Source organism: Tinamus guttatus, unplaced genomic scaffold, assembly GCF_059628265.1.
Source record: "Tinamus guttatus ecotype Peru unplaced genomic scaffold, ASM5962826v1 Tinamus_guttatus_pri_ptg000245l, whole genome shotgun sequence".
NCBI classification, from domain to species: domain Eukaryota; kingdom Metazoa; phylum Chordata; class Aves; order Tinamiformes; family Tinamidae; genus Tinamus; species Tinamus guttatus.
The window spans coordinates 1,321,256-1,344,902 of record NW_028288779.1 but is presented as its reverse complement, the minus strand read 5'-3'; the positions used below and the strand labels follow the sequence as shown (position 1 = coordinate 1,344,902).

Genomic DNA, 23,647 nt, shown 5'->3' with positions numbered 1-23,647 from the left:
TTTCTTCCTGTCTAGATCACAAACTTTGAGTAAAACATAGATTAACTAAGTTTAAACATTCAGCTTTTTATTTTATGGTAACACTTATAAGTAGAGCAATCACTGAATAAAAATGTTGCATATTTACTGTAGCATGATCCAAGCAACTACTACTAAAGTATTAAGGAGTATTTCACTGTTTTAATTTTATTTTATAATTAGGTGGGAACCTGCATTTTGGTGAATATATTTAGAGTAAGAAGTTATAGATTAAGTTTCCTTTTTTTGGGGAAGGATGATTTTAGTCTTGTTTCTAAAAGTCTGTTAGCAACTATTAAAATAGTTATAAAACTGTGTTTTTACAACTGATTTTTAATTATTGTTTTAAACATCTGGTCCAATGTGTAGCTTTTTATTTGCTTCGATTGTTAGATCGTCCATTTTGTTCATCACACTTCTGACTTGTGTTGCCTTTTTTTGCATAGGATTTGAAAAAGTTTAGATGGAAAACCACAAAGTAGAGCAATAAAAATACTGGTGACTTTTCCAAGTTTTGATTTTCTTTCCAGCATTTTGACTGTTTTTTTGGTGTTAAAAACCTTCCTGCGTCCCCGTTCAAATGCACAGGCTTCGCACCTGGTCTTGCAGGCAGGCATGGAGGGGTGTCTGCAAGATGCCACACGGTCAATGCCTGTTCTGCAGATAGCACAAGACTAAAATCAATCCGTTCAGGTTCGTCTCCATTCAGGGGGAAGCTGGGGAAAGCAGCCACCGCTCTCCGTCACGTGCCGTGTCGTATCAATTAAAATTACATTAAATTCCATGCAAAGGAGCCAACTTAAAAATCCCAGCAAACAACAACAGAACCTTTCCACTAATGATTTTCAGTCCTCAGAAGTGCAGAGAGGCTCCGACAGCAGCCAGCATGGTCCCGGCATGCTTTTTGCCTTTTTTTTTGTTTGCACAGTAGCTGTCAGTTGCAGCCCTGCAGGTAGTAGAACCCAGTGGGAAGAGGGGCGGGACGGAGCGATGCTGCCTGAACTGACAGCAAATTTAAATTACTGAGCTTTCTTTTCCTTTTTTTTTTTTTTTTTGCCTCCTTTCTTTTTCTTTCTTTGCGTGTTTTTTTTTTGATATTTTTCTACTCTGCGACAAACTGAAAAGATTCTAGTATGCGCTAATTTAACAACACTGCTTCGTCTTTTTATTTTTTTATTTTTTTTCTTTTTTCCCTCCCCCTTCTTCTTCCAGAATAATTAAAAGAGAAACCTGTAAAGGCAACATTCCTTCAAGCAACTTGGTGCTGCAACGTGCTGGTAAGAAGAATTTATTCTCTTTTTCCTCCCCTTTCCTCATCTTTTCCTTTTTTGGAGCTGAAAGCTTTTGTATATCTAACGCAGTCATAAGTGCGGTTCCCCTGCTGTGGAGGGTTAGCATGTAATGAAAAGGTGTAACTGCTTGATATGTGACCTTCTCCTATTACTTAAAACGGGTAATAACAGCTTTTGGGTCTGTCCTCATGAAGCTTCTCTCTCTGTGAATTGACTATTTGCTCAACAGAAGCAGGGTTGTGACTGTCGCACTATGACAACGAGGACTCACTTGTTTTTTGGTTACTGTTCCATGTTCCATTTCAGAAAAGATACTTGAGTTGAGAGATTTTGTGTGTGTAATTTCTTCTTCTTTTTTTTTTTTTTTTCTCTTCGTTGCCTGAAGCACAGATGTGATGGGGGTGGAGATGGGGGTGGAGATGCTCTTGGGTATCATCTTGCTTGTGTCCAGCTGGTTACTAGGTATGGAAGTGCAGCACTGAAACTTTTTAGAAAAATAAATAAATATTTGTTGAGCTTGCAGCAAGTGAGATCAGCCTACGCAGGATTTGTTCCTCCATGCTGGGTAAAGTTCCTACTGTCCCTTGTGTTGTCATTCTGGAGAAGAGGGGAAGGGATGTTCCTCTTGGTATCTTGTCATGTCTTAGCAGTGGTTAATTGCAAGAAGGTGACAAACTTTGGCAGGGGGTGTCTAGCATTGCTGTTGTCAGGATGGAGTTGATGCTGCACATTGCTTCCTATGAAAACAAACCTGTCAGATACAATCAGATCTGTATTATGTTGCATGTTGCAGTTCAGCACTAGTCTTTCTGATTTATGAGGTCTGGTTTCTGCTCTCTTTCTGGCATGAATATATGTATTTTTTTAAGGGATGAGAGGTGTTCTGGTCTTGCTTTGTTTTTGCCGTCCTAGAACTTATCTGGTGAGTTTTTTCCTTGGACTTTCTGGATGCCATTCTGCGAATTATAAAATGCTGCTTCACCTACTTAAATCAACAGGAAAGCTGAGCTTGTCCAACACTTTAGAGGAAATTGCTGAATATTCCCAAGACTGGATCTTACCATTGATGAAATATCTCTCTTTTCCTACCCACAATTAGCTGCTGTTATACTTAGGATCTGATTCTGCAGGCTCCTGCTGAAGCTGTTGGAGTAAACTCTGTGAATAAAGACCACTCTCACAATTCAAGGTTTCATATCAAGGAAAAGACTTTTCATACCAAGGAAAACTTTTAAACAGAGATGTTATTTTTTCAGAAAAATATAATGGATTTAGGAACCCAATGTGACTCCTTGAAACTCCTTGAAAACTCCTCTAACTCCTGAAAACTTTCCTCCTGAGTAAAAAAAAAAAAAAAAGTGTCTCAAATTACCTGTGTACAGATTTGCAGATTGATACATCAGATTGTCCAACCCTGAGCATCTGTTTTGACAAATGCATAATGTGTCAAAGGGAACGAAGATGTGCAGGGAATGGGGAGCTGAACAGCAGTCAGTAATTAAGTACAAACTCCCTTTAGGAGGTTGTGGAAACTCTGCAGGAAAGGAGATGATGCACCCATGTCATATGAAAACTTTCACGGCCACAACAACTTTGCTAGAGGATGGGGTTAATGGCATCAAGTTTGCAGAAGTTTGTCCTTGCCTGTTTCCACCTCTATTTCAAGACCTTCAACACTTTTCTGAAGAAGATTTTTTTTGCCTGTGCATAAAATGGGGGTGTCTCATGAAATCGGGTCATTGTTGCTCCTACATCCAATTTCTGCCCTGATACTTGGCCCCTCACCCCAGACACCAAGGTCTGTGAAGAAAAGAAAATTAGGCTTTGTCCCTCGTAATCCTAAACTCCCATGCATTTATAACAGGAGAAGAAAAGGATTGGATTCAGCCTTCTTGTTATGAAAATAAGTTTTTATTCACTCTGTATCAACTGGCAGTTAGGAGCGTATCATCTAATGTACCGTGAATAAACTGTAGGCTATTGACAGTAAATTATGCATCTATAGTCTCACGTTCTCCTGGAAACGGTGCTTTTACATTACTCAAGTGACCTAAATGGGGCAGAACAACAGCCAATACCCTCATCCAAGTTTCCTGGTCACCCAAAACCATGGGAACTCCACATCAGTTCCTATTCACCACCCATGGTGAGGACCTCAGACATGGGCAAGGCTGGCGGACCAACTTGGTCATGAGAGTGGTTGATGTCAATGTCAACTATGGGCTAATAAACATGCTAAAAAGAAAAAAATATGAATTTAAAACCATTTAACAGGATTTCTGAATAGAAATGGTTTACACCCAGAGAACTTCTGTCATTGCTAAAGCAGTATAATAAAAAATGATTAGGTTCTCTTATTAGGACCCCATCACCTCATCAAAACTCGACCCATAATATTATCTATGAAATGGCATAGGTTTGGGCAGCTTCCTTCTCCTCATAATAATAAAAAATTAAGGACATTTCATAGTTCAGTACTTGAATAACACAGATATGATTTTCCCTTCCAGGACAAAGCTAGCATACTTCTGTATTTCTTCCATATCTCAGCCTCTTCATAAAAGCCCGCGGAGGTTTGAGCTAAACCCATGCAGAATTGGGCTAATAGTAGGCTTTCTTCAGAAAGGGACACTTTTGAGGCTCTGGAAACCCTTGGTTGCTGTGAAGCAAATAACTTAACTTAACTCCACCTCAAGGTCCATGATTCCCAAGACCTATCAGAGCTTCATCTCTCCCAATCCCGTTGTTAAAGATAGTACCTGTCACCTTCCCAAGGGAAGGCCAGAAAGGAAGCCAAAAGCTCTATTTTTAATTTGCTTTCTCCGATTGGAGACTCCAGATGTCAATATTCCCTCCCGCCACTCCCGCCCCATAAATGTCTTCTCTCTGTTCATGGCTTTTGGAATCCAGAAGTAGGATTCATCTCATCCAAGTGCAGGCATTTTGTACTGTAGGTACCTCCATCTGAGCTATCTACCTCAGAGTCCCATTACAGTCAGTGGAGACAAACAGGCATTTTCAGGGAGTGATTTATCCGACCTATTTTAAAATGACTGTTTCCTTGAAATCCCACTGTAAGACATCACATACAAGACTCGGCTCATTTAACCTCCTCTCTTCCTCCTTAAATTTTCTTAATTAACCGTATGGTTCTGTTGCTTAATTTAGACATCCTTTCCTCACCTGCCTGCCTTCCCTTGTAACTACTTTATAAAGGCAAATTTAAAACTCTGTAAATTGCATGCCTTGAAGAACAATCATAGTACTATTGGCTTACTAAGTTTCGTATAGCTGGCAGTAGCCTTAAAACAAGACCACTTGTGGGGAAATGAGGTTCAGATTGCACAGATGGGGCAGCATCTCTCAGGTTTGCCATTAGTCCTCAAGGGCTGCTGGGCTGAAGGTGCCACAGGTATATTCCAACTAGGATACTTAATATACAGTTAGACTTGTTTCTCATGGTTGCTTTTATTGGAGTGAACTGATATTGTGAAGGGAGCTGCTCTGATTGATTTATTTGCCTACTCTGCAGAGCAGGGGTTTCTACGTGTTATAGTGCTTTAAAACTTGTGAGAAAGTCTAGGAAATCTAGGAAAGTGCACAAGTGCAACGAAATCTGAGGCCCCCAGGGTCTGTGTGGCACCTCCTTGTCCTCCAAGTTTGCTCTTGTGCCCTCCTACATGACAAGAAGTTTTGTGGGTGATTGTCCCTGCCTGCTTGAAGGGAGGGCTAAATGGAGCAGAGGGTTTCAGGATTAGAGCAGTTATAAAGTTCATAAGGACTGATCCCAAAGGATGACCATCCCCAGCATCACAGCCCGCTTTTATTCCCAAGGATAATTTGATTAATCTCACAAGTGAACCTGCCAATGTATAAATATATATATGTACACACACACCAATAAATACACACACACAGTATGGTTGTAGGGAACCTGGGAACAAGTTAGATAGCTAAGTCATTTGGCAATATGGCAATATCAGAAAAGTACAGTCTCCTTTAGGGGTGTTTTCTCTCTTGGCTGAGATAACCTTGAGCATCCTAAAGATGAGGCGCAGGCCAGGATAAGCTAGGCTAGCCAGATTCTACTCCTGATTTCCAAATGAAATGAGTGATATGAGGAATAACAAAGGTCAGCCTATTTTTAAGCCGAGCTGGAGTTACCCACATTTGACAGAATTGAAGCCTATATTCAGAAAGTGGCTGGATTTTGCAATATGCAAGGTATGCAATAGTCCTTAACAGAATTGCTCACATCATGGCAGAACTCTGAATTCAGTCCTTGCTCTGTAAAACAACTGCTATTTTCAGGAATTAATATATAGCTACCATACAAACCACAGCCAATGCATGCAACCCAGCAAGCCTATTGCCTCCTTTCTGCCTAGCAAGAGGTGGAAGTATGGATGGTTCTCAGTTTGAGGCAGTCAATGCATTCTATAGGAATTTTGTTAACACGTAGCTCTGCTAAAGCATTTATTTGGCTGCATCTTAAGCCACTGCAATTTACAAAGAACATACACAAATGAAGGGAAGCTGTGGCACTCGAGTGAAGAGCAGTAGGAACCTGCCTGATATGATGCCGTGCAAGCTGGGTGCTCTTGCTGAACAGGTTTACACATTTAAGCCTTGATCTCGCAAGGACTTACACACACGCTTAACCTTGCACACTGTGAATGAAATCCAGCACCTCTCAAAATCAATAGCAAAACTCCGACGACTTCAAAGGGTCACTCTGCAAATAGTGTTTTTGGCTACCATACAGCATGGAAAGAGCTGATCTCCCCAACCTCGCCTTCCCTGCACAGGGTCTTAAGAGGCTGAGGGGGCTGCTGAGCGTAGCTTTCAAAATATTCCTTCTGTCTCCCGACAAGCCGTAAGGATTCAAAGCTGTCTTTGTGTGTGATCTATCTTCTTAAGGGGGTTTACCCAAACTTGACAATAAAACCTGCAGGAATGGGTGCTGAGGAAGCCAGCGAGGAATCCATGACGCAAGCTAGTATTGCACCCTATTGCACGTCTTTCTCTTTTTAAAGAGAAAAAAAAAATATGGCTGACACAACTGTAGAGGAAATCTGAAAAATATCTACTAAAATGGCTCACAGGTCAGAAAAAAATGATTCTATTTGAATTATGCTCCCTCCTCCTTCTTAGACCCTCTGGATCTACATCTAATGCAACACACATGCAAATTATCTCATGCAGACTGGATCTTTGTGGGACTCAAAGGTCTCTCAGCTCCAGCAGCAAAGCTCAAGCCCTAAGATGCAGATCAACCAGAGCAGCTAATGACAGGGGACGGGTGTCCCAGTATGGCTTGTGTGTACTGGGAAATCAGAAAAGTTTTCTCCATGCCCCTAAATCAGCAGCTTCTTGTTCTAGTGAGAAGGCAATTATAAGTCTGCTGTAACATGGGGTACGGAATAGACGGTTCTTTGGAAAAGAGATTTTTTGTTTGTTTGTTTATGTTTTACATTCAAACTATGCATTTAGGATAACCCAACACTAGTTTTTTTGTAAAATAAATTACTGCTTCTCACCTAAACCGATGGCAGGCATTTGGAAAGAAGGGTGGCTTGGGTGAGTCCAGTAAAGCTCTTCTTCTATTTCAGCATTTTCACTATCAATTTTCATTACAGCAAGAAAAAAGTCTCCAAGCATAAGTCCTTTTTTCTTCCCTTTTTTCTTCCCTTTTTTTTTTTTTTTTTTTTTGAAGAGGGTGACTGTAAAGGTATTTTCATTTTATCTTCATCATGCTCCTGTGCTAATGGGCTTTACATACTCCCAGCAAAATCCTGTGTGAAATTCTTAACCACAGAGATTACAGAAATTTACTGCTTCACTGGCATGGTCAAGTTGCCACAAAATTGCATTTGTTAATGTAGCTGTGAAAACACATGGCACCTGCCATCCCTCAGCATAAGGATTTTAAATATGGCTGGGAAGAATTTAAGAATGCCTGTAAAGTGGGGCTTTGCCATGTCAGTTCGCCTTTAGAAAAAAGGCTGCGCTATAAAATCCTCACCCATAATTGGACACAAGTGACAGCTTTACTAAACTAGTGTTCACAAATGAGCGAGCAATGAAAATGCTCTGCCTTTCTCACCCCAGCAGAATGACCACGGCAGATGTTAACACTGTTGAGAACAGCTTTATTGTAACCACAGGTGAGACAAATGGGAGATTTATTAGTCTGGGCATTGAGGGGAGGGAGGGTGGAAGTCATAGCCAGGGCCGCTCCAAAGAAATGCAAGGCGCATTATCGAGCAGGCTACATGGCGCACACTGTGCTTTAACGCAGGGCCTGTGCTGTGTTTCTGAATCCAGGGCATTTGCTTTTGTGTTTGCTCTTTAAATAGCCAAGCCCAGAATCGCAAACGGAAAATGATCCTGCTGGCTGCTCCTTCGTGTCTAATCCTGCAGCCATTTAAGTCAATGCCAAATCCCTAACTTCACTGACAAAGCAACAGAATCAATGGCTCCAAGTCTGGGAACTTTGTCTGGGGACTGTCCAAGTCTGGGACCTACGAAAGAGAAACTCCAAAGACAAAGTCACTTCTCAAGATCACAAAATAAGTCCTGATCCAAAGTCCATCGGATCCTTTCTGCTGCTTTTAATGTGATTACAGTTGGTCGCTAAGACAAAGTTCGTTCATAGAAAGCAGGACTGGTTGTTCAGGCAAAGATCCAGTAAAGCCCTTAACTATGCACTTAAGATTATGGTATGGCAAATAGTCCTACAGAAGCAGCTGCAGCTGCAGAAATGCTCTAAGTCCAGCACATAAGTAAATGCTTTGTTGCTGGAGTTTATTCACAGTTTTTTGGGTTTTTTTTTTCAATCAATGCCCTCTGCCAAGCAAACTAGCCAATCTCTGTGACTTCAGCACCCTGAGATGCCATAAATCTGATGATACCCAGAACTTATATCCAGATTCTGTGGTTAGTTTATTCTCCTATATGCCCAGCTACAGGAGAATGCTTTACTGCAGTTGTGGCATGACCAGAAATACCTGCAATTTGAAATACAAAGCTCACTCCCTTTTCCCATTCAGGTTATGTGGTGTTGTGCTCTGCTCATCAGTCCCTTAGCTAAGTAGAGTAACATTTAAAATAAAAAGAAAGAAAAGGCAGCACTGTTTTCAATATAAACAAGAAAATATTCTCCTCCATAGTTAAGGTAAATCCCATATGTTTGCCCTGAGCTCTTTAGCCAGGTGCTTACTTAGAATAGCTCCTTAAAGGCAGTCAAAGCTTTTGTGCCATGATGAGCGCATTTTTTTTAACTACTTAACTTTGTTCATCCCATTTAACCAGAGGGTGCTGTGTTTCTGTATTATCTTGCCTTCTTGATATTTGCTGGGTTTTTTCAGATAATGATGTTTACAGCAAACACCGACTCTGGTGTTTCGAGGCTTCCAAAAGTTTCCTGCTGTCAGAAGCATGAGGACCAAATTGAAAATATTGGTTTGGGAGAATGTAATCTTTTCAGTACAGGCTTTGGTCAGCATGATTGTACGCAGTGCAAGTGCCCAATAGTAATGATGTCCAGGCATAGGGCCAAGTGCTAAAACTGCCCCGAGAGTGGATATACTCATACTCTGCAAGAGAAGCAGTGCAGTGTGCTCGTATTCTGGCCAGCAGCATCCAAAAGCACAGCTCCCCGTGAGAATAACTCTTGCCAGGAGTATGAATAAGTTGCGTCAAGGCGATGCATTATGGCAGTGGCTGGATTGGGGACTGCTAAGTAACTCATAAATGTGTAGTCCATGCTCCGATTCCTGTATCTCTCTTCAGAATGTACTCATGTAGCTGGAAGTATGAAAGGCTTGTATAGCTGTCCCGGTGGACTTTGTGAAGTGCCAAAATATAGGTGGCTACTTGCCATCCTGCTCCTTCGACTGGCCATTATTTTTCTGGCAAGCGCATATATACATCCCTTAAAAGGATTTGGCTTAAATTTTTCAGCTCATATTCATCATTTGAGTTGCTCTGATGAAGTTATGAAGCCAGAAGCTCCTATTGTGTTAGGACAAAGGCACTACCGCAGCTGAAATCTTTATTAATAAATACAAAATGAATCAAAATAGAAAAAAAAACTCCACACTTTAGCAACCCGACAACCATTTTGTTCAGGACACGTGTATATGTGTATTCACATCAGAACTATATTAAAAGATTTTAGGTTCATGCTTGTTTTGGCTTAGCGGTGTTGAGAACAACTTCAGTTCCACTTGCTCAACTGGTGATTCCTGTGACTCTACCAGATCTTCCACGGGCTTAAAATCAGAGCAACACTAGGAAGCACGTTGAGCATCTGACCCAGAGCGCTAGTTGATGTTCTCCAGAGCCAGACTAGTCTTTAAGGATGATCCAGACTACAGATCCTACATGCTTAACGCTTTGCATAGCACAGACAAAATAATTTTAGCCAGGAATTTCTATGGGATTTTGTAATCCTACAGCATAGGTTAAATACATTCTTGCAGCAAAGCGCCCCATCTAGGTTTAGAGGTTTCAAACTTGCTTATTTGTATGCAGGAGTTCAAAGAAGTTTTGTGCAGAGAGGTACTGATCGACATAGTTAAGAATATCAGAACTAGACCTCCATACTTTGCTCTACCGTGTGTCCATTACATATTCTTGCACATCTAATGGGTGACCTATAAAGATCAAATGCTGCTGCTAATGCTGCTGCTTTGTAGCAAAACCCCAAAGAAAAAGTCAAATCAGTCAATAAAATGATTTCTTGGAAAGTGGTGCTCTCTCCACACTCTCTTTTTCTTTAGATACATGTATCTTTCTTTTATAAACACCTCTTGGAAAAATGTGGAAATATCACCAGTTGAAGTGTTTATCTTAACACACATCTGCATAACTCTGAGCAATGCTTTCTGTGTGTAAAGACAAGGTGAATGTCGTAACACAGCACAATATTGTCACAGTTCCATTTTCTTTCTGACCTTTCCTTTCGGCCTTAAAAGACCACACATTTGAGGTGTAACTACTTGGCTTTGGTTGAATCCAAGAGTGAAAATGTTGAAGTTATTCCTTTACCTGTTATTTACAATCACCTTCAAATCTTAAACTACTAAAAACTTCAGGCAAGTCTTTCTCATGAGATCTGGTTCACAAATTCCTACAGGTTAGGGAAGGCTTATTAGATGAAATATGGTAATCTCTGAAATTTAATGGTAGTTTATCTTACCTTAATTTGTATCTCTGCTCAAGTTTCCAAAAATACATTAGGGGAAAGTAAATGACATTGAAGCCGGATGTGTAACACATTTTCACATGGCATAAAACTAGTCTGAGGAACTCACTGACACCAAAAATGGACACAAAACAGAAGGCCTAGAGAATTTTCTTTTTGTAGCTTCATGCATTGCCTTAGAATTACCTTTCCTTTAGGAGAAATTGTGTTCTCAGGGCTACCGGCAGGAATAAGATGTGGTAAAACTGATATTGAAGATTCTGGTGATGGTGATTTTTGTTGTTGTATGTGCGTACACTACTTGTGGAAATACCTCTATGACTATGTCAATACTACTGAATAAAATAGTCAAAGTCCACCCTGTAGACCCAAGGCCAAGTTCCTGTCCATTTACACACACTTCCTGCACCCCCAAGAGACCAGTCACAACAGCCTCTGATATACACTGTCCCCCACCTTGCCAATCCCACCACAATGAAGATTAAATAGGACACTTACAAATATAAAAGTTCATCCCTGATCTGTGTAGTAAAAATTCAGTGTGTGGCTATATGTACAGGCCATCCATGAGCCACAAGGTATTGAAAGTAGGAAAATAATTACAATTTTGCTTTATTCTTCTAGCCTAATCTAGGCATTCAGTTTTGGCCACTGGTGAAGACATAACAGTGAGACGGACATTTGGATTAACCCATACAAACGTGATGCAGGCTCCTTCTCCTATGGGAATGGGAGCAAGCGGAGGCAAGAAAACTATCCTCGTTTTTTGAGCCAGCTGTTGGTGCTGCGCTGACACAGCTTGATGAAAGGGCTGCTAGAGTAGAGCCAGCTTTCAGACCAGCCAAACTGGTATGTCCATATCTGTCCAAATAATCACACCAGGTAGTCATCAGTTTGCCTTTATCCAGGAGCAAATTGGATTTTGAACAAGCGTCCAAAGATATGAAAGTGCAAATACGCAGATGCTATCCTTTGGAAAACTCAGCTGCATGTATTTGACAAACCAAAGAATGGGGTGAAGGATGATATTATTCTACTCTCTTGAAATGTCAATTTAGATTTTTTTTCTGACTGAGTCTTAATTTTTCACCACTTCCCAGTTCCCCCATAGTGATTATTAGCAAATAAACAGATCTTCCTAAGTTGTCTTGGAAATAATAATAGTTAAATCTTCATTGCATATGCAGGAGCTCCAGTTTAGGTGCAAGTTGTCTCTGGCAGTGCAGCATGTGCCATCACACAGGCGCATCTACTAATAACACTGGTTCTCTTGGTGCTTGTTGTACAAGCAGCAATGGCAGAGCATCACCCAAGCCTGATTTTAGCAAATGACTATTACAGACCACCAAAGAGCATTAAGTCAGTGAAGAAGAATACTATGCAATATGCATGCGATACACTGAGGTGAAAATATACGGAGGACCACATCCACCGCGCTTTCCTCCCACAGGGTTTTTGGCAGGCTTCCTCTGTAGCTGGCCAGTTTAGAATTAACAGCTTCAGAAGACATGTCCCAACATTTAATATAATTTGGATTTATCAGTAATAGACTCCTCTGGAGAAAAGAGAAAAAAAAAATCCCTCTGTCCACCTGATAGATATGTCTTCCTAGACACCCGTCTCTGTGTCTCTCCTGCGCATCCTTTTGCCAACTGGAACCTTTTGATCTCACCATCCTTAGCGCCAAATTCTTTAATGGTATAAATGAGTGAAACTCCACCTAAGGCAGTGGAGCGGATCCCATTTACACCTGCAGAGAACTTGGTTTTGATTCTGCAGCCAAGGAGAGATTAAAACCATTGGTTCTAGGAGATTTGTTAGCCTGTAAAAATTCTCTTCATCTCCTGTTGCAGATAGCTCTATTATCCAAACCAAATGTGATAGGGAAAAGCAACAGAAAATGCTCCTGAGGAGGAGAATCCTGAACAGGCAGAATTATACACTGGATTTAATGGGACTTTTTGAGCTTTATCGTATGATCAAGCATATGTTATTATCGTTTTGATTCTGACCTCTTCACTTGCTCTCAGTTCAGCTATTCTCCAGATCTCCTCCTAATATGAATCACTTATTCCAGATTGCTCTTTGAAGAAGGCATCCACTGATGTAGCAGAGATTAAATGAGTCACTCGTGATGGATTGTGCTTCATGGCTTTATATACCAGAGAAAATTATGCATTTTACACTACCTTGTAAAATAGCCATTTATCTAAGTAAACATATTGACTCCTTTTGAGTTCATATGAAAACTATCCTGGGCTGTGAATCTTAATTTAGCAAGCTCTGACAGACAGAAAAAAATAAATAAATAAAAGACAGCTAACCATGATGGAGAAGAATCAGTTACTTAAATGTCAATAGAGGGAGCTTAAAAAATGATCCCAAAGTAACAGATCAATTCATTCTCAGGTGTCCAGCCAGAGATACAGACTTGGCAACTTTTCCCACCTTGCTCACTCTGGAAAAATAGTTTTAGTGTTGTGGCAAACAGTGGAGTTATATGCTGATATAATGTCAGTTCAAACATCACATGTATTAGGACAGCATGTATTAGGGAAAGAAATGAGGCTGAGTGGTTAAACCAAAGGGGAGCAAGTAGTTATAATTTTCCAGGGATTCAATTTCTGATCTTTTTTTCTGATCTGACTTGCTGTAAACGCCTCAGTTTCCCAACTGTAACACAGAAATTACACTTCTGAGTCAGATGCCTTTTGAGGTCATTCTATGTGAGTCACATAATGTTTAGACCTCTGAACTTTTGGTAAAATTGTATCAGTATAAATTCCCCTTTTGTGAATGCATTCTTTTTCTGAGTTCAAAGGAGTATCAGAAGGCATACACATTTTTCCAAAAACATGGATTCAAGGGCTTTGGAAAACCCTACTTTTTTCCCTCTAGAGAGCAGAGGTGCAAGTAAACATTAATGGAGTCTCACTCATCATTCAAAAAGTAACAATTAGATATTCTTGCACCTGAACATTTCTATTTGTTACTCCAGATTGCACTTAATTGGTACCCCTGCATGATTTTTTCCCTCTTCATATCCTTTTCCCATCAACTATTTGCACCATTCTCATGCGTGACGGTGTCTAAGATCCTGAGTGCAGCATTGACTTCTGCAAGCTTTGGATCCGACCTATAATCTCTTAAAGCCTCTGACTAGCTGATTCCAAGTATTTAGGATGAATCATCTCAGAGACAAAGGAGAATATCAGAGCAAATTATCTTATATATTCCTGCCTCCCCAAAGATTTACTCTTCAAAAAAATCTATTGTCCTATATGCAGTGTAAAATAATTCACCATGGAGGAAAACATTGTATCATGATACAGATCTGGGCAGTGATTGAAATAATAACAGACTGTTTAATTGCTAAATTACAGTGATGATATTATGAAATAACATATTATATCCGCATTTATAATAAATTAATCCATCATGATTAAAGGTCTCTCAATGAATACCAAATGAATTAATACATGATTGGCCTTTATAAGTATAAGCCTTTAAAATTATGCAGTATTCTACAAGCAGCTAACAGCCTGCAGTATAAAGTGGCATTGAGAAAATGTGATGCAGAAAACTTTTCAATGTTATTCTACATTTCACACGGAACACCTTTTCTTTCTGAACATTTTTTGCATGGAATTAGTTAGCAATTATGACAGACAGCTTTTTAAGAGGAGAAAATATGTCCATAAGCTCACAAAGTTTGTGAAAGAGGAGAAAATTACCACAATATGACTAATTTTATGAAAGACATCTGTCATTTTCTCCTGTTGTAATACAAGCTGTTTAGTAAGTAAATTTAATTAACCAGATTTCTCATTTTAAAAAGGAAAAGATGAGGCTCTTACAGCATGCCAGGCGCCTCTCTCTTGACTATAGTTTAATGTGTCCAATTAGACTGAATCATCAAATTTTTTGAATCTTAAATATCTCAAATTAATTTGTTTCCACATTGTTGTGTGATATACCGTTTTGCAGACATTTGTACCGTGTTGTAGATATCGTTTATTGTCGATATGACCATTTGGAGTCTCTACTTAAAAGGAGTCTTTTCTGTGCTCGTTGATGTGTGTAAACAAAGAAGTCCCCACCCAAAAAAGTTTCCTGTTGAAGAAGAGAGGCCTTCAAAGAGTGAGAAGTGAGAAGCAGAGAGAGCAAGTGTGACTGCCTTAGGTCACAAATAGTTTTTTGAAACACCTGAGTCTTAGTCTAGTAGTGTATCAACTTCTAGGCCATGCTAGCATTCCGTTTTTGAAAGGATACAGTCATAAGTCAGTAGTAAGCTCCTGCTTAGGAGTGTGAAAATACTCTTGTACTTATTCATAGTTGCAGGTCTGGTAGGTTGGTCAGCCGTCTAATTAAGATAATAATAAGGTTACTGTTGCAAAAAAAAAAAAATACTCATTGTGTCTACCCGAAGGAGCAGACAGCATGAACATTGAAAATCTATAGAAGGCCTTTTATTCATCATACACATAAGCTTATGCTATAAAAATGGTTTCCAAAACCTTGAAAGTACTTCTGCTCTGTTCTCCTACTGCCAGAAACAAAAATAGATGTTAAAGATTGAGATTTTTTTTAATGTGAATGCAAATCTGGGCTGATTGCACTAACTCTATTCTAAAACATGCTAAGATCAAAACCTGACCACAAAACTTAATTCAATCAATCATCTCAGTTAAAACATATACTTATATAATATAAAAGCAATTGATTCTAACCATAGCGTAGTGTGTTTTCCACTTGCTTAAAATAGTTTAGGAATACTTAAGCTAGAAGAAACTATTCACTTTCTAAACAAACATATTTGTGCATCTGATGATGATGACACTCCATCTGAAGCCTGCCTCTAAATACAGGCACTGTCCAGACTTTAATATATGCTGCTTTTCTAGAGTGGGGTAGGCTTGCTCCTTATCTAGAAAAACAGCAATCATTGCAAGAAAATACCCATGCCCGTTGCTTAGGCGGTGTGCTGACCTATGCAGAAATTCACTGAAGACTGAAAGCATTTTGTTTGCCTTCTTTTAGAAACATTTCTGTAGGTTATGTACAGAGGACATAGCATTATTTTTTTTAATTTCCCTAACCTCACAGTAGATTGAGTGAGTCTAATTGTTCATAACATGTGTCTGGTATTTAGAGAGCATTGTTCATTTAAAACCATGAGCAGAGTTTCTAAGTTTGGAGAATGAGACATTCCATAAAATAATAGATTGTTTACTGGGTGGAATAATCATGAAGAAAGGTGGATGGGGAAAACCAAAGGACTTTGGTTGTTCTCATGTATATGCATATGTCATAAATCTGTTAGGAGATCTGAAAGCTCAAACATAGTTTCTAACCCGAAAGCTCAAACATAGTTTCTAACCCTTTACACTTCCTATTGTTCTCTGTTGCAGGACAATAGACCTTGATAACTCCTGTAAATGTCCATCATCTCATGTACAGGACCTTTAAGCACTTGGGAAGAGTCAGAAAACTGATGAAGAAACATTAGGCTCAGAGTTGATACTGGCTTTAGCATCTATTTTTTTCACTGACTCACATGTTCCCTTTATCAAGATGCTCAAGGCCATACTGAGGACATATGCCTGTGCCTGGTCAGAGGAGACAACTGGATGTCTCTGAAGAACTGTGATGCCTTCAGAAGGCACTGGGTGGGGAGACACTCACAGTAACTGGTAACAAGTTATATAGCCAAGGCTTTGGGTGCCATTCTGTCTATTTAAATATAACCCTTGTGTTCCCTTTGCTTTAATTCCCCATCCCTAGAATAATATTTTCTGAGTGTTTAGGGCAGATAACACAATGCAGGTTAGTAATAGAGGACATATGAATACCTGCTGGTACAGATTGGGAAAATATACAATTCAGCATGTGGTGCATGCAGGCATGAAACAAATCTGCCACTGCGGGGTCAGCAGCAGACAAGGTGTTAGAAACTCGAGGGAATTTTATCTGAGCAAAGGCAATAGGATCAAGCTCCGAGACTGAACAGCTTTTAAGCGAGCATAGACAATCCCGCAATTAATGGAGACATATCTACTCAGTATTACAGTACAGCCGACCTGCATCCTTGGCTTATTAATTTCTCCCACTAGTACAAGTAGGTTGACGTCTTCTAAATTAAAAACAGTTCCGCCTTAGGAAGAATTGCCAAAGAATTTGTACATTAGAAGTCTCAGGAGATGTAACTCTTGCATGCTGCCTTCACTGGGGAAGAGTACATGCTTATCCTTCAGGAAGTGTCATCTGCCAATTATGACAGCTACACATTTGTATTCATTTATGAATTCACAATTTACAACTGTGGCTATTTAACACAACAATTCCCTGGAAAAATCTTTGGACTCCATGTTTGCATAATAATAACAAAAAAAGGCGTTCAAGAATAGCTATTCCTTCTTGCGTTTTTTGTTGTTGTTTTTGTTGTTGTTCAATACCCAAATATTTTTACACAAGAATAATTTAGGACAGCATTTGGAGGTTTTTCTAGCCTCTGTGCATGGAGGAAACTTGTGAATCTCTTTCAATCATGCCATAGGGGACAAAATTTCTATCAGGCTGATTTTTTTTTTTGCTCTGTAGAATGAAAAAGTAGTCTGGGTAAGCACAGCAGCTTACTGGAACAGGACAACAGACACCAAAGCTTGGTTCCTGATTCAACTACAGATATGCCCTAAATAAATCACTTCTAATTTTGTATACAGTCAAAATAGGACTAATATTTCTTTCTTCTCCCAAGCAAGTTGCAGGAAACCAAGGTGCTCACAATTGTAAGGTAAAGATACCCCAGTGTCAGCTCTCTCAAGGATTTGGTCTATGACACATCCTGCTCTCAGCAGTTGATCCACAGCAGTTTTGAACCCTATGAGTAGATCTACTGATTCAGGGTCTATTGCCTTGTGGCAGCTGAGGTGGTGTGGTGGCAATCAATGTTTTTATCTTGTTGACTTTTTTAAAACACTGCTGACTGAGACCAGGAGATGGAGGATAAAAGGAAATGTTGTCCAGGTCTCTTAAGACCAAAAGGATGCAGCTACCAACAGTCCCTGTGTTGGATGAGAAAAGAACAAATTCTTATATAAATAGTGATTTTGGGACTATTTCTATTGATTTCAACAATGCTATTCAACTTTTCTATGCTCAGATCAAAATCTTGTTCAAAAAGGGGTAGTTCGATGGATCTGTGATTACTTTTTCTTTACTTCTCTGTCTGTTGTTGAGGGAAAGATCTGTGTTTGGAGGAGGGTGACTAGGACAATTTCAGTAGGATATTGGCCTTTGTGAGAAGTATGGGAAAGTAAATGAAACAGATCTGGTGGGGTTGTACCTCAGAGAAGGTGAAGCAACACACTGCTTAGTACATGTATAATAACGGGAGATTTATGAGGAGGAGAACAGGCTATAAGAATAGACCACATTAATCTTCTGCTTCAAACTCTTCTCATTAATCTCCCAGTAATAAACTTCAATGGTCAGAAGAAAAAAAAAAAGAGAGAATATTCCTTTAGGCTGCATTTGCCATAATTTCACGATGTCCTTAAAGACTTTCACTGAAAAGAGATTCTTTGCTTCTGTTTTTCTCAGCTTCCCAAATCAGCCTATATGGGATGCAGAATAGTCCTAGGCAAGCTGTAGGGTTGCATTGGTATGCCATATCACTGTAATTTTAGCTCACTTCTATCAGAAAGCCAATGTGTCCATTCCTCGTGGACTGGTTTCCCATCTTCCTCTGTCCTCTCCGTTGCTAATGAGAGACGACTAAGAGAGTGGCATTTTGTGATCGTTGTCTGCTGATTAGCCAGAATGCTGTGAGTAGGTGAATTTGCACTTGCAAGGTTGAAATGAAACTGAACACCTGAATAAGCACAAGCATCAAAATTGAAAATAAGGAGGAACAAAATGAAGAGAAGGATTTCAGTTAGCAATCCACATGATTGAATCCATCCGGAACTCTCTTACATGGAGGGAATGCAGAACTGTTTCAGAGTGCTGAAACTACCCAGATAGTAAAATAGATTGGGCTAATCAGTAGACCTTGAGTTTTATTTTAACGTCTACATTTCTTGGCTTTGGTAGACTGCAAATATTCAGCAAGACTGTTTTTGTTCTTGTTGTTGTTTGATTTTCAGTTATCTTTAAAAATATCTTCAGAAGAATACAAGCTCTGACCAGATAGAGATCCGAGACTCCATGGAGTCATTTTTCTTCACAGAGTAGTAGCAGTAGCACTGTCACAACAGCAAAATTGTATTCTATCCAGGGAGTAAATATATTGATCGCTTACTTAGCAGAACTGGCGTGCAGCGTGCATTACACCTATTCTCTGCAGCTTGCGCTGACTTCCAATTTGCTTTTGGATGTTGAACTTTATATATCAAGCTGTGTGGTTTGTGTCTGTGGCTGTTCTTCTTCGCTCCATCCTCTGTCCTGCCACTGGAAATTATTTGGGATCCTTCTGTTAACAGTCCCTGCTGAACTCGGGAGGACCCAAACTCTCTGTCATGCAAAGCACTGCCCCAGTAACGATAACGCAGGGTACGGGGGTGTTCTATTCACATGGATGTTTTCCTGGGGAATGAACGTAGGCTGAGTTGAGAACGCGTAAAGGAGTTCAGTATTTGACATTTCTGCATCTGCCTTGTAATCCTTACTCTCACCTACCCTCTAAATACTCCCAGCAGTTTGTCCCATGTTAGATTTTTGTTTTGTTTCCAAATGTAAGATGAATTTGATGGAGTTTCAGGTTATGAGAAAAATGTAAGCCCAGATTAGCAGTGACTACATGCTATCCAGCCACGTCATTCTTCCTGCCACCACAAAAAGATTTCTCAACCTAAAGCCAGCAAATATGGAAGCTGCTGTTCCTGGCTGTCTGATTTGATGATCTTGAAGGTCTTTTACAATCAATCAGAATGATTCTATGATTCTATGAATGCCACAGAAGCCCCTCGTCCAAGGAGGCTGAACCAAGGTATTGCCAGTTTGCTTTGGAACCTTCCAGTACTTCTGCTAATATTGCCAATCCTCTCTGCAGAAACAGAGAGCTTCAAATGCTCCATGCTATTAGCTGAGCTTCTCTCTAGTACACACAGTTTTAAATGCAGTTAAGCATGCCAGTAAATGAGTGACTAAACAACGTTTTCTTGATGTTTCATTAGTTTTACTCTGCCTTGTAGAGTTTTGTTCACTCTAAACCTGGCTTTCCCAAAGAAATAATATGCCCGTGGGCACAAGGATTGCTCATATGTGTCTCCTCTCAATTTAACGTATGTGGATTAAGGAATCCTAGTTTAATACAGGCTGCGGCACTAGATATATGGTCTAATGTATGATGTACTGATTACACTGGCTAGCAAATGTAGGGCCACATAACACCCAGCCATCTCTGCCAACTTTTGTAATTTTGGCCAGTTTATTTCCACCCTACACAAGCAAACTTTGGCCTGTTAGTTTCAAAGTAGCTTTTGAAGTTGAAATTTCATAGGCTTTTTCTACTTAGTATATAGTCCATTCCTAGAGATGCCCAGCTTGAAGGCCCATGTTTTTATGTTTTCTTCATAAATGACAATAAAGCCAGGGTATACACCTACACAAGCTGTAGCACTCAGTAGCTACAGTCTAGTTGGGCTGTGAGTTTGCTTTAGAGATACTACTTTGCCAAAGTGTTTTTTTTTTTTTTAATGGGAGTATAATGATTTGGTCAGAAATTCTATCAGAAACAAACAAACAAACAAACAAACAAACAAAAAACAAAAATGTTTGGGCGAATAGCAGTCTCTCTGAAATAGAAAAAAGAAGGCAGGTTGCTGTGGAACTCTTCTAGGCTGTGGGAAATATGGGAGTTTTAAAGCAGGAAATGAGTCCAAATCTCGTTCAGCATGAAATGCTTTGACTGGTCATGGTTACATCCTGTCGAAATGCTTTTCGTCCCCCACACTTTTCTGAAATGAGCTAGCTGTCTCCTATGCAGCTACTCCATTGACTGCAAAGGTCAATGTAAACTCCCCAAACTACCCCTGAAAAGTTTCCAAGCCCATTCCCTCAAGGAGAAGACTGTATTTTCGTCTTGCAGGCAGAGATAGCCTTTATCTTGGTCTGGGAAAACTAAACTTGCGTGATAGTAGTGCTTGTCCTCCAGGCCACCCGTACTATTAACTTCTGAACCCATAAGCAGACTATCAGTCCTGATTCCTAGCCACTATATATTTTACAGAAGTAATTCCGTTCCACGAAAGCCAGGACTGCTCCCAGTAAATGATGGCTCTTGCCTCCTGGGATTTCTTGGGGATAACCACCTCAGGGAATAACGGGAACAAGGTATGGGGAGGAAGGAGGCAAACATGTGCAATGTCTTCATTAATTCTGCTGCTCACACTACGGCTTGGGGGTGGGGGAAGGATTTGGATTGGCAAGAAGGGATTAAACATTTGTACTTGGAGAATCCCTCAAAATGGCATATGCAGCAAATCCTCCTCGGCGCCGTAGACTTCCCTGGGAAATGACTGTACCAATCTTTATCACAGTTTATCTTCCACGCGGTGTCCTTTTAGCAGTGGCACGATGGGCCCAATCAGGCTGCTGGGCTGCAGCGTTATCGCCTCCCTAAGCCGTCTCCTCCTCGCTCTGCAAGAGCAGATAAATGGGAAGCAGGTGTGTTGTATCCAGCATGCTAACAGAGCAAGTACTCCCCAAATCTGCTTCCCGAGCTCTTGCTTTTATCTTGTCCTTAACACCAAGCAGCAACCGCTGATAACAAGCAGATTAAAAACACTATCAGATTAACATTTTTATGTAATAAACGGTCAAGAACCTCACATTAAAAGAGTATCTTTCCTGGCATTAAGCATCCTTCACTCACCCAGGAAGCCTTTATCAGCTTGAACCTGCTCCGCTCATTGCATAATAAATCTCCAAACCCTGATTTCATCGTAAGGAAATTCTTCATGAAGGCAGCAGGGAGCTAAATGGATGACTGTGTTTGAAAGGAAAATCAAGAAAAAAGATTAAAGTGATGGTCTTCTTTAGTTTAAAACTAACTCCCTGTGTTAAATCTTTTAGCTCGTGGATCACATAGTTTGGATGTTTCATAATTTTCTGTTCCTCTAAGACAGTTCAAATTTAGCCCAGGTAAATTTAGATTTACTCCAGACAGGCTATTCTTTAATTTAAGGAGTTTTGTTTTTTGGTTTTTGCTTTCTTTTGTTTTTCCTTTCTTGAAAGACAAAGCTGTCATCCAACACCTCCCTTACTAAATTTTTAATATTACGATTAGAATTTTGGACCCTTGTTTTACTAGCTTAATCTTTTTCAGAGTTTCTGCCTTCCTTCATTTGATAGCAAAGTCCATTTCACGCAAGATACAGGCTTCAGAAAAACTGGAAAATCTCAAAATGTATTTTCCTAAACACAGCTATGGTATATGCTCCACAGAAAATCCTGTGGAAAATGAGTAAAGGTCGTTTTGAACCCCATCAAATGGAAAAACGCTCACAGCTTAGCTTGGGCCACAGCAGTCTTACAAGTAAAATGTACTGAAGCCTTCATCCAATTTTTTCAGGGCAAATGCTGCAAAACTATCCCTGCAGTTGCTACTAACTCACATACTTCTGTTGTAAGGGGAATGACACTGGTGGGGTGAATAGTTGTCTAAGAAAAAGAACCTATTTATCGGCCCCAGGGAATCAGAGCAAGGACTGATGTTCAAGGACTGATTTTTGCAGTGCTACTTTGGCACCTCTCATAGATAAACAAAGCTGCTGAAGCTCTGGCACCTTAAATGAACACTAAATCCACTCAGTGAAAAAAAAAAAAATCTTCCTGGCAGACTGAATAAATGCAAAAATGTCTTGCACAGAAACATTGCTTTTTTGCATAGAGTATCCATGTTAAAATATGATGACTTAATGAGGTTTTCAACAGCTCCTGTCCTAGAAACCATTTTATACTCACTACTCTGTTGCTCTTCAATATCTTTCTTGAAGATAATCTTCAGTCTACTTTAGCTATACTTTAAAACAGACTGGCTGGCACAGACCCAAGTTGCTTGACTAGTCTTGCCTGATAGATTTGATTTTCAACCCAGAGATTAGTTTTGAGAAACATATACAGCCTGAAGGAATCTCTTCAAGATGCCTGTATCTTTTATTACAGAACTGTACAAAATTCAGACTCGATCATTAATAACTTTCCCCCATGATGTTCTTAAAACTATGTGTAAAAACTAGTACATGGTTATTTAATAAAAACATTTTTTCAAACTCAAGTGTTCGCAGTCATCTCTGAGAGAAGAAGAGATCATCTTCTCTGAAGATGTCTCTTATTCCATTTTGTTCCAGACTTCTCTGGGAATCCCTGGGGAAGTGGGATTTTCATTCTTTCCTCAGGTGTTATCAGGGCAGGTGCTCTAACCATTACTTTAAAAAGTAATATGTTTGTTTTAGTGAGACCACCCTTCAGATATACATACAGACAAGCAATCTGCCTGCAGGCACATCAATATAGAATGTACAGAGCCCCATTAAAATATTGTTTGGGTATTTTTATCAAAACACAGCATTTATTCAAAAATCATTCCTACAGTCATGCTGCTAGGTCTGTAGTCCATATTCATGCCAGTTAATACATAGGAGAATGTGCAGCTAAAATCTGCATCTCTAACACCAGGGCAAAGTTCTTCTTTGATTCTGGTAGAAGCAGGGGGATAGTGAATATCTCCTGATGAGTTACCACTACTTTGGAGGAGCAAGAAATTATCAGGTAATTCTTGGTAATACTTGTGAGAGCTCATTTTTAGAGAAGTTTGGCATTTGAGTATGTTTTAATTCTCAATATTTCAGCATGAAATGCTGCGGAGAAAAGCAGAGCACATCTTATCTGACCAGATCCTTAAATGTTGTGCAAATGTAACTCATTGAGTAAACAATGCAGGGGTTCACTGCAGCCAATAGCCATGTTCTGCAGCAGCTGAGTTTGAACAAAGCACCTGCACACAGAAAATCCAAATTAAAAAGGCACTCTGCCTTCATTTTCTGGTGTGAAAGAATATTGGGGAAGGAATGGAAAGGAAGGAATGGAGACTCTAGGAAGTAGGTGCCTAGAGGCGACATGG

The 23,647-nt window shown here is 39.8% G+C and overlaps 1 long non-coding RNA gene across 2 annotated transcripts; it reads left to right on the top strand.

Annotated features, from left to right (window-relative positions):
* Positions 1 to 813: 813 nt before the first annotated feature.
* Positions 814 to 23,443, top strand: LOC148594449 (uncharacterized). 2 transcript variants are annotated; one of them, XR_015913485.1, is made up of 3 exons: positions 814 to 970; positions 1,231 to 1,295; positions 23,376 to 23,443. It is a non-coding gene; the product is annotated as an uncharacterized LOC148594449 (long non-coding RNA). The 2 variants fall into 2 exon arrangements; XR_015913484.1 differs by lacking the exon at positions 23,376 to 23,443 and adding an exon at positions 2,309 to 2,496.
* Positions 23,444 to 23,647: the final 204 nt, after the last annotated feature.